Source organism: Lissotriton vulgaris, chromosome 2_1, assembly GCF_964263255.1.
Source record: "Lissotriton vulgaris chromosome 2_1, aLisVul1.2, whole genome shotgun sequence".
NCBI lineage: Eukaryota > Metazoa > Chordata > Amphibia > Caudata > Salamandridae > Lissotriton > Lissotriton vulgaris.
The window spans coordinates 72,390,268-72,405,636 of NC_141687.1; positions in this window are offsets into that span (position 1 = coordinate 72,390,268).

Sequence of the window (15,369 nt, forward strand, 5' to 3'; positions counted from 1 at the left end):
GTGTTGTACTTCCTGTGACTTCTGTGTTTCCCTGCAGTAATAAACCTCGAATCTTTGACGCCGAAGGAAGTGTTCCGTGTCTCTGTCATTTGTACGCCGGAACAAGTTACCCACGAAGGTTTTAGGTGTTATCCCTGGCACCGCTGGGTCTTAAGAAATCCCAGTCCTTCAGTTGGCGCCCAACGTCGGGCTGCATCAGTGGTACCGGTCCAAGCCTGACGATCGTGAGGAACTTCGTGTGAAATCTCCGAGGGAAGGTGCACCCTGCTTCATCGATCCTGTTGTCGAAACAAGTGGCCCGACGACTTTTCCCCCGAAGATTCCTGCCTCCTGACGGCTGCGACGGACTGCTGCCCTGACTGTAGACCTGTTTTGGCGCCTGGCGTAGACCTTGGTACAGCGAGACGATTGACGGGCCTTCCTGGTGACGCCATTGATCTTTGAGTTAAGTATTTGTGGGTCGCTCCCAGAGTCCTTAGTTGTGGGTGCTTAGTTGTTGCATGGCTCCATTGCATTTGTGGTTCTTAGTACTTTGTTCTTTGTTGTGATATTTGACGTCTGCAGTCGCCAAAAACCGAGGGTTTTTGCTCTTTGCAGGGACATTGTTAATCCTATAACCCTTGACGTTTGTGAAACTCGGTTAGTGTGCACGATGCCTGACCGTAGTACTTTGTTCAGTTGCTTTCGAAATTGTGATGCGGATTCCCGACTGGAGGACTTGTGTCCGATACCTCCGGTTGGAACTCCAACTTATGAGCTGTACAGTAGGCATGGTTTGGGTCCAATTACATTCAATGAGTGTTGGGTTCATTATACTAAAAAAGACGGTGTCCTTAGTTGGCCACCTCATGGTAGTTTTGAGACCCCGATTTTAGATAATCTTGAAGCTAAATTGTTTCAAAGAAAAGCAAGGCCGGCCATGTTTGATTCCTTTCGGCTGTGGCGTAAAGAAGCCAAGCAGAAAGAAATCAAGCAGATTAAACGTAATAAGAGAGAAGGTGTTGTTACAACGGTAAGAAACGCAGAGCAGTTCCAGCGAGATAAGGAGTAAAAGGAAAAGGAAGTTTTCGATAGATTGCAGCGTATGACTATAGATAAGTGTTACCCCGCTTTACCCACGGGTACAGATAAGAAGGAGGAATCAGTAGAGGGCCCTTTGTTGTCCTATCTCTTGAAGTCACCACCTCCGTACGCACAGGGTACCGTAGCTCCAGTGGTTCCCCCTGTCCCTGTTCCTCCACCTGCTCCTGCTCCTGTTCCACAACCTGTCCCCGTACTTCAACCCGTTCCTGCTCCTCTACCTGCTTCCGTCCCTACTGCTCCCCCGCTCGCACTTCCTCATACTCCTGTTCCCGCTGCTCCTACTGTTCTGGTTACTCCTGCTGTCTCTTCTGTTTCGGACACTTCTCTTATTACCCCATTGAGTTACTCTTCTTCTCCATCTGTTCGACGTCGTACCCCTTCTGTTGCTGCTAACTTCTTTAATTCTTTTGGACCTATTCTTGAGTCCGCTGGTTCGGACGGTCCTCAAAGACGAAGTCAGCTTCCCGGTAGTAGGGAACGTGACTCACTGTATAACATGGCGATGGGTTGGATGAAATACCCCCTTAGAAATCCTCCACGTGTGGTGCTTGATACGTTCTGCCAATTCAACGTACCGACACAAAGGTTCGTGTTTGAGGAAATGTGCAAGGTTCTACCTGACCAAATATCGGCTGATGCATCTGACGATGTAATGACTGCTCTGACTAATCTTCAGCTCCAGTTTGCGAGCGGAATATTGGTGGGTACTAATGTTCGACGTGCTGTCGAGCAGTTGTTGTCTTTTCGTCCTTCTATAATGCCTCGGGCATTGTTTTTAGAAGACATTGAGGGACCGCTTTCAGAGCCTGGTCAGTATCCCATGCGCGAAGTTCCACCAGTGTGGATGCCAGGTGATGCTACTCAAAATCCTGCAGTCTTGCCGCACTTTCAGAGAGTGTGGATACATCTTCCGTGGAAACGGTCAGAAGTTTTGCAGGTAAAGCAATCTCTGCCTGACCCTCGCAAAAATCCTGCAGGGTATTATAAAGAATTGTCGCAGCTAGTGGATGCTACGATAATGAATCTTGCCGATATCGATATGTTGTTCGGTAACGTAGTACCGCAACCGGTATGGGCGAAGATTCGTCAGCAAGATCATGCAAACGAATTAGGTGGTGATTGGGCCGCACTTCTTGCTGCAGATGCCTTGCAGGTCGGTGGGGCTAAGCCCGAACAGTTGATTTCTAATCTCCCTCAGAGAATTATTACTCTTATGAAAACGCTTATGCCAGCTATGAAGGTAAATTGGGACAAACTGTCCGCTTGCAAACAAAAGAAGGATGAGAGTGTCTCTGATTTCTTTACGAGATTTGCGGAGGCATTCATTGATCATAGTGGTCAAGATATGGGTACCGAGGGATGTCAGCGATTGTTTGTGGACAAGTTTGTCTCAAATTTGTTGCCGGACCTAAGCAACAAATTACGAAATTCAGAAAGTGCGTGGGCTGTTTCCACTTCCGCTCAAATATTGGCCACGGCCCAATATTATGAGAATAGAGAGAAAGAGGAAAGTGATTGTGCCGATAAAAAGACAAAAGAGCTCAAAACGAAAGTGTTGTTGCTACAAGCGTATCCTCCACGTTCGAATCAGAATGATTCGCAACAGCGGAATCGATCGCAGTCTCAGTCGAATAGGTCGCAATCGCGAAATGACTCCTCTTCGCAGAGATCTTCGTTAGGGTACAATCAGTGTGCCTATTGTAGGGGAGAGGGTCATTTGAAATTTGATTGTCCAGTTTTGCTTGATCGAAATAATGGTAATTCATCTAGAGGAGGTCGTAGTGGTCCTCAACAGGCATCACGTGGTAGAGGTCGTGGTGCTCAAAATGATCGTTCCAACAATTCTTCTAACTCTAATAATTGTTTTGATCAGCGCGGATCGTTGCAAGGGCGATCTGCTCAGTACAATGTGGACGATTATTATGTCGATCAGGATGCTGACGACGGTAATTACCAGGACAGCCATAGACAAGGAGAGGGAGTAGTATCATTTCCGGTTGATCAGAGAGGGCCTTACGTCGCAGTTGCCACCTCGGGCGTCGTTGAGCCTTTTCTGTTGGACACTGTTGTAGCGAAAAGTTCCATCATGCATTCGAAACTCCCTGGCGCACCTTTGTCTGGCTTAACAAATGTTTCCGTTGGATTCTCTGGCGCCCCTGTTAGCAATCCGGTTTCGCGCCCTTTGCCTCTTACAATTGGGCCTCGTGAGCTGAAAGCTCCTTTGATTTTGACTACTGGTTGTGGTGAAAATCTTTTGGGCCTGGATTTGATAAAACGTCTATATGCGACTTTGTATTGTTCTCCTGCGGGAGTAAAGCTTACGTTGTCTCTCCTATGTACTTATCCATCGATAAGCTTCCACCGGAATTGAGTTCTCTTCCTGCATCTTTGTGGGCAACGGGTCCCAATGACGTGGGCCTGCTTGATATCTCCCCTTATGTTGTTCACTTGAAATCTAATGTGCGATTGCCACGTATTCCCCAGTATCGTATCTCCCTTGATGGTGAGCGAGCGCTGTTAGCGATCATTTACGATTTGATCGAGAAAGATGTTATCGAGGAGACTCGGGGAAACGTGTGCAATAGCCCTGTGCTGCCCATTTTGAAGCGCACTGATCCATCAAAACCCCCTGTTTATCGTTTTGTTATCGATTTACGGGAGGTGAATAAAATTGTGATTCCTCAGTTCCCTGTGGTGCCTGACATTACGGCTCTACTGACTCTGATTCCAGCCTCTGCATCCTGGTTCTCGGTGATCGATCTGAAGAATGCTTTCTTCAGCATTCCGATTGCTGAGGAAAGTAGGGACCTTTTCGGTTTCTCTCTTGGTGGCCGCAGCTTTAGGTTTAAACGCGCTCCTCAGGGCTACTGTGAGAGTCCATCGATATACAGTCAAGCCTTGAAGGGCCAACTTGATGCGTTTGTGTTGCCGGCCGGTGCGGCCTTGATCCAATATGTCGATGACTTATTGGTGGCTGCAGATACTCAGGACATTTGCAAAACTGCTACGGTGTCGTTGTTGCAGCATCTCTGTGACTTACATCACAAGGTGTCACCTTCTAAACTGCAATATTGTTGTCAAGAAGTAACCTATCTAGGTCACTTATTGTAAAAGGAGGGAAGAAGGTTGACCCCAGAGAGAATTGCAGCGATTGCTCGAATGACTGTGCCAACAACTCAGAGAGATGTGCGTGCCTTTTTAGGTATCACGTCATACTGCAGGCAATGGATTACAAATTTTTCATTGCTAGCGAAACCATTGGTGGCTCTTACGTGCAAGGATGTTCCAACTCCTTTACCATGGACGGAAGAAGGTCAGAAAAGTTTTTCTGAACTGCGTGATGCGTTGTGTTCGGCTCCTGTGTTAGGTACCCCTGACTACAGTAAGCCGTTTACACTATACGTTCACGAGAGAGAAGGTTGTGCGTTGAGTGTTTTGACACAACAATTCGGTGGTAAGCAACGTCCATGTGCATATTTCTCCTCGACCTTGGACCCGGTAGCTAGAGCATTGCCGAGTTGTTTGAGAGCAACAGCGGCAGCTGCGGTGTCCATCCGACAATCTGCAGGATTGGTCATGGATAATATGCTTACGGTAATGGTTCCGCATGCAGTTGACACTCTCTTGAATCGTACGAAAACTCAAAACCTGACGAGTGCAAGGTTGTCTGGTTATGAGTTGACGCTTTTGGCAAGTCACATTCAAATAAAACGTTGCAACGTCCTGAACCCGGCGACTTTGTTGTCAATCAGTATGGAATCAGACGAAGTAGCACCTCATGACTGCTACTTACGAACGGAGGAAGAAACAAAAGGTCGTGTAGACCTGAAAAATACTCCATTGGAAGATCCCGATGGGACCTTGTATGTGAATGGGTCGTGTTTTAAGTTGCCGAATGGCGATGTAACGACTGCGTATGCTGTGGTGACATTGAGTACTGTTGTGGAAACTGCGAGATTGAATCAGAATTCTGCTCAGGCGGCAGAGCTGATTGCTTTGACTAGAGCGTGCGTGTTGTCGAAAGGGAAACGGGTGAATGTGTTTACGGACAGCCAATACACATTTGGCGTGGCCCATAGCTTTGGACGTTTGTGGAGAGAGAGAGGGTTTATGACATCGCATGGTACGAAGATCCAGCACGGACAGCTCGTGAATGATCTTTTGGATGCACTTACATTGCCCAAGCAGGTGCCGATTATTAAATGTAGTGCACACCGTAAGGTGACGGATGTTGTTGGTCGTGGCAATGCGTTTGCGGATGAGATTGCTAAGGAGACTGCCCGGAATCTTAGTACTAGAATGTATGTGACGAGTTCGGTTAGGTGGCCTACAGAGACTGGTATGTGTGAGGACATTATCGAGAGCGTGAAAGCGATTCAGAACGAGGCCACTGACTCTGAAAAGACGAAGTGGAAAGAGAGTACGGGAAAATTGGATGCGAATGGCTGTTGGATTGATTTGTCGGAGAATAAGAGGTGGATGTTGCCGGATGCGTATGTACTAGCTGTTGCGACGATGGCACACGGCTTGGCACATATTAGTGCGAAAGGTATCTGCAAGTTGTTGTCCCCTGTATGGAAGAATGATGGCATTGCTAAGTGTGCTGAGAGATTGGTTAAGAATTGTATGATATGTATGATGTACAATCCTGGTAAGGGAACCCCTACACCTCCTGGCCATTTTGCTCCCCCTTCATGTCCCTTTGAGGTGATTCAGCTAGACTTCATTCATATGGAGAGATGCAATAACCTGAAGTATGTTTTAGTTGTGGTTTGCGCATTCTCCCCATGGATCGAAGCCTACCCTCTCAAAGATAACACTGCTTTGTCCACTGCGAAAATCCTACTGAAGGAATACTTTCCTCTGTATGGAATGCCACGGATTGTATGGTCTGATAACGGAAGTGAGTTTGTGGGGAGTGTGATGAAGAGTGTGTGTAAGGGCCTTGGAATTACACAGAAATTCCACAGCGCCAATCATCCCCAGTCAGCAGGTTTGGTTGAAGGGTATAATGGCACCCTTAAGTTGAAGTTAGCGAAGATTCAGGCTACGACTGGTCTCTCGTGGCCTGACTCTTTGCCTTTAGCTCTTCTGTCAACTAGGGCGACTGTACACTCCCGAGTAGGGCTTAGCCCCTACGAGATTGTGTTCGGCCGCCCTGCAAATGTTTGGGGGGTCCCTAGACCGAGTGTGTTTTCTGATCTTGAGTATCCAATGTTGATCGATTATCTTCATGATCTGACTGCTAAACTGAGGTTAATTCACCAACAGGTCTTTGAAGCACTGCCGACGCAGACGGAGGGTCCAGGCCACCAGCTCCAGCCTGGAGACTGGGTGGTGACACAAAACTTTGGACGGAAGCGCAACCTTGAGCCCCGCTTCACCGGACCCTACCAAGTGCTCCTTGCCACGAGGACTGCTGTTTGTTTGGAAGGACGCAAAAACTGGGTGCATGCCACCCATACTAAAAAGGTACCAATACCTTTACCAGCAGACTCGTGGGTGAGGAAGGGCATTGCCTCGTCCGAAACAGAAGCTGTGCAGACTTTCGTCCCTTTTAGCGACGCTCAGCCTGTCGGAGAGACCTCAGTGCAGCAGAACGACATTGTTGAACATTTGTCATCGCAAAACTCAAGATCTGAACAATCGACTGATCAGCAGAACTCTGCCTCACCATCGGATCAGTTGTTTAACGAACAGACGCGTCCTGGGAGAAGCCGATATTTTCTGCGATCCAATATCAAAGACTAATAAAAGCTCTGCTTTCTCCTTTGACATCCACGTTACCCCATTGCTACCATTCAGTCTGAACACACTCGTATAATTGTGATTTTTGTAAATTGTGAGCCTTTTTCTATAAATGTGTTTTTGCTCCCACAGCTAGGAGATTTTGTACATATTTGTTAATTAAAAGATACCTTACATCCGGGTGGACTGTAGGGCAGCGCGGGTACTTCCTTCTGGTTAGTAGTTCTTGACACTAGGTCGGAGACCGTCGGTTCCTGGGAACTCCTGGGGATTGACAACTGCTACACAGAACGAAGTGCGTGATAAAACGTTGCGGACGGTTTTAGAGGATGGCTTTCTCAAAGCTGTTGGATTTGGAAAAAGCTCAGGCCCAAAGATTCAAGTTGCAGCAAATTGCTCGTACAAAATGCTTCATGTTTCAGGTGTTCCTTCTGTTCTTAACTGTTTTCTCGTTATTGGTGGGTGGGGTGTATTACATGATACAGTCGTTTTTGCCTTCTGCCTCACCTACCACTTCTTCTGAACCTAAACCTACATCCACTGTTTCTCCTCATTCCTTCCACATCCTACCCCAACACGGGCAGGTTAGACGTGCGGAATTCATGAACAATTCCTTCGTTCAGCTCCTTCATCAACATCAGTTGGTGGTGAATACTACCAATTGTAGGGTGTGTGGGTTAATGCCACATACCACTGATAAGGGAATTCCGTACTTGGTCCTTCCTTATAGTTCCCAGGGTTCAGCTCGAGCATTCCAAACAATGTTTCGAAGCGCACTAGATTCTTACCCCAATCGAGAGCCGCGTTCTCCTCACTTTGGTCCCGATCCGTACCATAAGCCTTTGGCAATAGCGATTGCTGATTTAGATAGGGATATCTATGAGCCGTCGCTCATCCCAGAGGAGGGAGTGCGAGCCTATAGGGATCGGAGTGAGGTTGAGTATAGTGCGCTCGTAGGCGAAAGACAGCTTAAAAGCTCGTCTCCAATATGGATCGTACCCCACCTTGGTAATTTCTGTCTAAAAGGTCGTGGCCGAAGCCCGAGAGCTCACCTTGGAGAGAGTGCTTGCTCCGAGACGTATGTCTTACCAATGCTCTCTTCCCCTGTTCTCCTGACTGCCAAGGGTACGTACTTTGTTTGTTATGACCGTGCATATACATGGTTGCCCCTTGACTTTGCGGGCACATGTTATATTGCAAACTTGTTGCCACCGACTTTTACAGTCGCCTCCGATTACCACAAGACCAGAGTTGTGAGGGGCGTGATTAGCGAAGAGGACGCTGCCGGTCAAGAGGCAGGAGACTTTTTCAAGGGTTTCTTTCCGTTTTGGGGACCTATGGTCAATAGTAGGAACCTGAGACAGTTGACTCGAGTGGTGGAATCGACAGCTAATATCACTGCCAGTGCCCTTGGTAATATCACACCAGAGCTTCAGGCGGATAGACTTATGACGTTACAAAACCGTATGGTTTTAGACGTTGTTTTGGCAGATCGAGGTGGAGTATGTAAGGTGATCCATTCGAGCTGTTGTATTTTCATTCCAGACAACGCTCCGACTGTCTATCAAGCCATCTCAAAGTTGCATAAAATTTCTGAGTCCATACACGTGGACGTAGGGGATTGGACGCTACTTGGGTGGTTTTGGGGCCTAATGTCGACTTGGGGTTGGAAAATTCTGATGGTCATCGGGGCTGTTGTAGCATTCCTGTTCACGTGTTGTCTTTGTGTGCAGTGTGGTTCTGCCTTATGTGGCCTCTGTGCTACAACGTGTATAAGACAGCCGCCTGTTACCAAAGGAACTCTGATGGATAGAATTATGTTGCAGCAGCATCTGGATGGTCTGATGAATATCGAGATCGATTATGATTCCGACTAGTGCTTGCCTACATGAGGGCAAAAGGAGCGTCTGAGGTTCCGTGACGATCGTAAGTGGTGTTTTCGACTCGCACGAATATGGTCGAGTCTGGTATCTATGAACCGCAAATGACGAGTTTAGTGGGTGTACGCGTTTTCGCTGTGCTAGCCTAAACCGTTCGTTTGTTTCGTGGATTTCTTCGTCTGAACCCACGGGTTCCATCTTAGATACGGCATCCATTTTGTTTCTTGCCCTCAAGTAGCCAGCGAACGGACGCTGTCCGCTTCGCGACCCTGGGATTCCCAAACTCTTGCGGAAGACACGTTTCCTTTGAAAGTGTCTTTATGATGAGGGGGATGATACTGTAAGGCAGATGGCCCCGCTCGAGGCTCATCTTGCCGTGCCGGTCTATTGTCTTAGTCGTGCATTCATTAGGCACGTCCCCTTTGATGCCTGCAGCTCGTGTTTCCCGATACCTCCCCTTTTACACCCTTTTCGATCTCCTCACTGTTTCTGTCTTCCTCTGCACCTGTTTCTGTCCCTTCCTCGATTTGTTTACTGCTGATTGGAATGTACTAATGGTGAGAAGATGTGCTTTTACAGTTGGGAACTACCAAACGTTTCTGTACTTATGTTCCGGGCCCTGAATGCATGAAAGCGACCCCTTATGGTCTTTACGATGGGAACCAAGTTGTAAACCTTTGTGTACCAGTTATCCTATGCACGAAAACTGTATAAAAGGAGCGATCAACAGATATAAGTTGAAGCAGACTCCTCGAACCTACATGTGTTGTACTTCCTGTGACTTCTGTGTTTCCCTGCAGTAATAAACCTCGAATCTTTGACGCCGAAGGAAGTGTCCCGTGTCTCTGTCATTTGTACGCCGGAACAGGTTACCCACAAAGGTTTTAGGTGTTATCCCTGGCACCGCTGGGTCTTAAGAAATCCCAGTCCTTCAGGTGGGTGGAGTGGACTATTCTTCAGATTGGTTTTCAAAGCTGTTATGTATGTCGGCGATTTTGTTGTAGAAGAAGGAGGATAAAGAGTCGCAGAGGTCTTGAGAGGGAGTGATGTCGTTGGTGCCGGCGGTGGGGTTGGTAAATTCTTTGACGATGTTGAATAGTTCCTTACTGTTGTGGGCGTTGTTGCCGAGTCGATCCTTGAATGCTGATTTCTTGGTGGATCGGATCAATTGGTGGTGTTTGCGGCTGGCGTCCTTGAGGGTGGTCAGGTTGTCAGTGGTTGGGTTTTTTCTCCAGGTTTTCTCGAGAGTACGACATAACTTCTTGGATTTGTTAAGGTCATCGCTGAACCAGGGCGCCTTTTTGTTACCTTGTTTGGTCTGGTGGTTTGTCAAGGGTGCTAGTTCGTCAGCGCTGTAGGTGATCCATTGTGTGAGTTTGGTGGCAGCATGGTTTGGGTCCGATGATATGGCAGGAGGGTTTTGGTTAAGCGATGTGAATAGTTGGTCGGTGGTGATTTTGTTCCAGTTTCTTCGTGGAATAGGTTGTGGGGGGTTGAGGGTTGTGGTCTTTTTGTAGCTGAAGTGAACGCAGCTGTGGTCCGTCCAATGGAGGGCTGTGGTGTGATCGAAGGAGATGTGTTTGCTGGAGGTGAAGATAGGGTCGAGCGTGTGTCCGGCAAGGTGGGTGGGGGTGTCAACAAGTTATTTGAGTCCGAGATTGGCCAGGCTGTCCAGAAGGGTGGTGGTGTTGCTGTCGTTTTTCTTTTCCAGGTGGAAGTTGAGGTCTCCCAGTAGAATGTAGTTCTCGAAGGTGAGGGCATGTGGGCTGATGAAGTCAGTGATGTGTTCGTTGAATTGTGTGCGGGTTCCTGGTGGTCTGTAGATGAGGGTGCCTCTAAGTGTGGTCCTGGGGTCGGTGTGGATCTGGAAGTGAAGGTGTTCGGCGGTCGCGAGGTTATCGTCGGAGCTGGTCGTGATTCAGATGGTGTTCTTATGGACAATGGCGATGCCTCCTCCTGTTTGGTTGGTGTGGTCTTTTCGGATGATCTTGTAAGCGTCTGGGATGGCTATGGCGATGTCGGGGGCTGATGATGCGTTCATCCAAGTTTCTGTAAGAAAGGCGACGTCCGGCGATGTGGTGTCCAGTAGGTCCCAGAGGTCAGTGGCGTGTCTGAGGACCGAGCGGGTGTTCAGCAGGACGCACTTCAGGTGGTTAGTGTCGGAGCTCTGTTTGGAGTTCATGGATTTGGTGTGGGTCCTGACGCAGGCGAATTTGCAGGAGTGGCAGGCGAAGGGTCCATGGGTGTGTCCTGGGGCAGCTTTGCAGCATTGTGGTTTGCGACCGGGGTTAAGGGCAAAGAGGGTGGCGGCGTCATACCTAATGCGGGAGGAGTGGGTTTTGCGAAGGCCAGGGGGTCTGGCGCTGGGCGCGGTCCAGGCGCGGACGGGCGTAGACGGGCTTACCTTTGACGCACCTTTGGCGCGCATGTGGTGCGTCCGCTGCGCGTGAACGCTGCGCGCAGGATCGTATGTCATAAGTGGATGGTGGAGGGGGGAGGGGCAAGGGAGGATCAGCTGGGAGGGAGGAGCGGGGGCGGAGGGACGGGCTACGAGGCACAACAACAACAAAATGGCTGTGAGCAAAGTACGATGAATGCAGCGCTAGGAGCAAGACAAGCACAGGCAATATTACGATCACAAAATGGCTGGGAGCAATGTAAAATGAATGCAGCGCTAGGAGCAAGCACACAAGCACAGACAGTGTAACACAGCAGTTCCTGCTAAATCGAGCGATGCGCAAATCAGCTGGCAGTGGTTATAAGCAGGGAGCGTGATAGCGCTACGATACCAGGAGCCAGGGAGCGTGGGGAGCGACCGCCTCTGAGCGGGTCAGGAGGGTCACAGCGCAAGCGAGGACGGCACGAGATACTACTATTTGTGGGAGGGAAGATCAGCTGGGAGGCGGGAGCGGGGGGCGGAGGGACGGGCTACGAGGCACAACAACAACAAAATGGCTGGGAGCAAAGTACGATGAATGCAGCGCTAGGAGCAAGACAAGCACAGGCAATATTACGATCACAAAATGGCTGGGAGCAATGTAAAATGAATGCAGCGCTAGGAGCAAGCACACAAGCACAGACAGTGTAATACGGCAGTTCTTGCTAAATCGAGCGATGCGCAAATCAGCTGGCAGTGGTTATAAGCAGGGAGCGTGATAGCGCTACGATACCAGGAGCCAGGGAGCACGGGGATCGACCACCTCTGAGCGGGTCAGGAGGGTCACAGCGCAAGCGAGGACGGCACGAGATACTACTATTTGTGGGAGGGAGGATCAGCTGGGAGGCGGGAGCGGGGGGCGGAGGGACGGGCTACGAGGCACAACAACAGCAAAATGGCTGGGAGCAAAGTACGATGAATGCAGTGCTAGGAGCAAGACAAGCACAGGCAATATTACGATCACAAAATGGCTGGGAGCAATGTAAAATGAATGCAGCGCTAGGAGCAAGCACACAAGCACAGACAGTGTAACACGGCAGTTCTTGCAAAAACGAGCGATGCGCAAATCAGCTGGCAGTGGTTATAAGCAGGGAGCGTGATAGCGCTACGATACCAGGAGCCAGGGAGCGTGGGGAGCGACCGCCTCTGAGAGTCAGTCAGTATGAGAGTCAGTCAGTCAATGAGAGAGAAAATGAGAGTCAGTTAGTCAGTAAGAGAGTCAGTGAGAGTCAGTACGTAAGTCAGTCAGTCAGTAAGAGAGTGAGAAAGTAGGTCAGTCAGTCAGTAAGAGAGAGATTGAAAGAGTCAGTTAGTCAGTGAGAGAGAGAGTCAGACAGTGAGAGAGAGTGAGGTTCCGTGACGATCGTAAGTGGTGTTTTCGACTCGCACGAATATGGTCGAGTCTGGTATCTCTGAACCGCAAATGACGAGTTTAGTGGGTGTACGCAGTTTCGCTGTGTTAACCTAAACCATTCGTCTGTTTCGTGGGTTTCTATACCTGTACCCACGGGTTCCATCTTAGATACGGCATCCATTTTGTCTCTTGCCCTCAAGTAGCCAGCGAACGGACGCTGTCCACTTCGCGACCCTGGGATTCCCAAGACTCTTGCGGAAGACACGTTTCCTTTGAAAGTGTCTTTATGATGAGGGGGATGATACTGTAAGGCAGATGGCCCCGCTCGAGGCACATCTTGCCGTGCCGGTCTATTATCTCAGCCGTGCATCTCATTAGGCACGTCCCTTTGATGCTTGCAACTCGTGTTTCCCGATACCACCCCTTTCACACCCTTTCCGATCTCCCCACTGTTTCTGCCTTCCTTTGCACCTGTTTCTGTTCCTTCTTCGATCTGTTTACTACCGATTGGAATGTACTAATGGTGGGAAGATGGGTTTTTACAGTTGGGAACCACCAAATGTTTCTGTACTTATGTTCCGGACCTCGAATACATCGAAGCGACCCCTCTTGGGGATAATGATGGGACCCAAGTTGTAAACCTTTGTGTATCATGTTAACCTATGAGAGAAAACTGTATAAAAAGGAGCGATCCACAGTAGCAAATCGAATCAGATCCCGCGAACTTACATGCTGTGTACTTCACGTGACTTCTGTGTTCCCTGCAGTAAATAAACCTCGAATCTTTGACGCCGAAGGAAGTGTCCCGTGTCTCTGTCATTTGTACGCCGGAACAGGTTACCCACGAAGGTTTCAGGTGTTGTCCCCTGGCACCGCTGGGTCTTAAATAACCCAGTCCTTCAGGAGAGAGTCAGTCAGTTAGTGAGAGAAAGAGTCAGTCAGTGAGAGAGAGTGAGAGTCAGTCAGTGGGTTAGTCAGTTAGTGAGAGAGTCAATCAGTCAGTGATTCAGTAAGTGAAAGTGTCAAACAGAGAGACAGTGAGATAGTCAGTGAGTCAGTGACAGAGTCAGTCAGTTAGTGAGAGAGAGTGAGAATCAGTCAGTGAGAGAGAGAAAGAGAGAGTCAATCAGAGAAATAAAGATAGAGTCAGTCAGTCAGTGAGAGAGTGAGAGAGTCAGTCAGCTAGTCAGACAGTGAGAGAGTCAGTCAGTCAGCAAGAGAGAGAGTGAGAGAGTCAGTCAGTTAGCCAGAAAGTGAGTGAGAGCCAGTCAGTCAGTGAGAGTGAGATAGTCAGTCAGTCAGTGAGAGAGTCAGTCAGTTAGTGAGAGAGAGTGAGACTCAGTCAGTGAAAGAGAGAAAGAGAGAGAGTCAGTCAGTGAAAGAAAGATAGAGAGTCAGTCAGTCAGTGAGAGAGTGAGAGAGTCAGTCAGCTAGTAGTCAGTGAGAGAGTCAGTGAGAGTCAGTCAGTTAGTGAGAGAGAGAGTGAGAGTTAATCAGACAGAGAGTCTGTGAGCGTCATGAGAGTCAGTCAGTCAGAGAGAGATTGACATAGTAAGTCATTCAGTGAGAGTGAGAGAGTCAGTCAGTGAGAGAGAGCGAGAGTCAGTCAGTCAGTCAGAGAGTCAGTGAAAGTCAGACAGTCATTGAGAGAGAGAGAGTGATTGAGTCAGTCAGTCAGTGAGAGAGAGAGTCAGTCAGTCAGTGAGAGTCGATCAGTCAGTGAGAGTCAGGCAGTCAGTGAGAGAGAGTGTCATTGAGTCAGTTAGTGATAGAGTCAGTCAGTCAGTGAAAGAGAGATTGACAGAGTCAGTCTGTCAGTCAGTGAGAGAGTCAGTCAGTCAGTGAGAGAGAGAGTGACAGTCAGTCAGCCAGTGAGAGAGAGAGTCAGTCAGTCAGTGAGCCAGTCAGTCAATCAGTGAGAGAGGCAGTCAGTGAGTGAGAGAGTCAATGAGAGTAGGAGAGTCCGTCAGTCAGAGAGAAAGTTAGTTAGAGAGTGGTAGAGGCAGTCAGTCAGTGAGTCAGTCAGTCAGTGAGAGAGTCAGACAGTCAGTCAGTGAGATAATCAGCCAGTCAGTGAGAGGGAGAGGGAGCGAATCAATCAGTCAATCAGAGAGAGAGTGAGAGAGTCAGTCAGTTAGTCAGTCAGTCAATGAGAGAGAGAGTGAGAGCGAGTCAGTCAGTCAGTGAGAGAAAGTCAGTCAGTGAGAGAGAGTCAGTCAGTGAGAGAGAGAGAGTCAGTCAGTCAGTGAGAGTGAGATAGTCAGTCAGTGAGCGAGTCAGTCAACTAGTGAGAGAGAGAGAGACTCAGTCAGTGAAAGAGAGAGAGTCAGTCAGTGAAAGAAAGATAGAGAGTCAGTCAGTCAGTGAGAGAGTCAGTCAGCTAGTCAGTCAGTGAGAGAGTCAGTGAGAGTCAGTCAGTCAGTGAGAGAGAGAGTGAGAATTAGTCAGACAGAGAGTCTGTGAGCGTCATGACAGTCAGTCAGTCAGAGAGAGATTGACACAGTAAGTCATTCAGTGAGAGAGAGAGTGAGAGAGTCAGTCAATGAGAGAGAGCGAGAGAGTAGGTCAGTCAGTCAGAGAGTCAGTGAGAGTCAGACAGTCATTGAGAGAGAGAGAGAGTGATTGAGTCAGTCAGTCAGTGAGAGAGATAGTCAGTCAGTCAGTGAGAGTTGATCAGTCAGTGAGAGTCAGGCAGTCAGTGAGAGAGAGAGTCATTCAGTCAGTTAGTGAGAGAGTCAGTCAGTCAGTGAAAGAGAGATTGACAGAGTCAGTCTGTCAGTCAGTGAGAGAGTCAGTCAGTCAGTGAGAGAGAGAGAGTGTCAGTCAGTCAGCCAGTGAGAGAGAGAGTGAGAGAGTCAGTCAGTCAG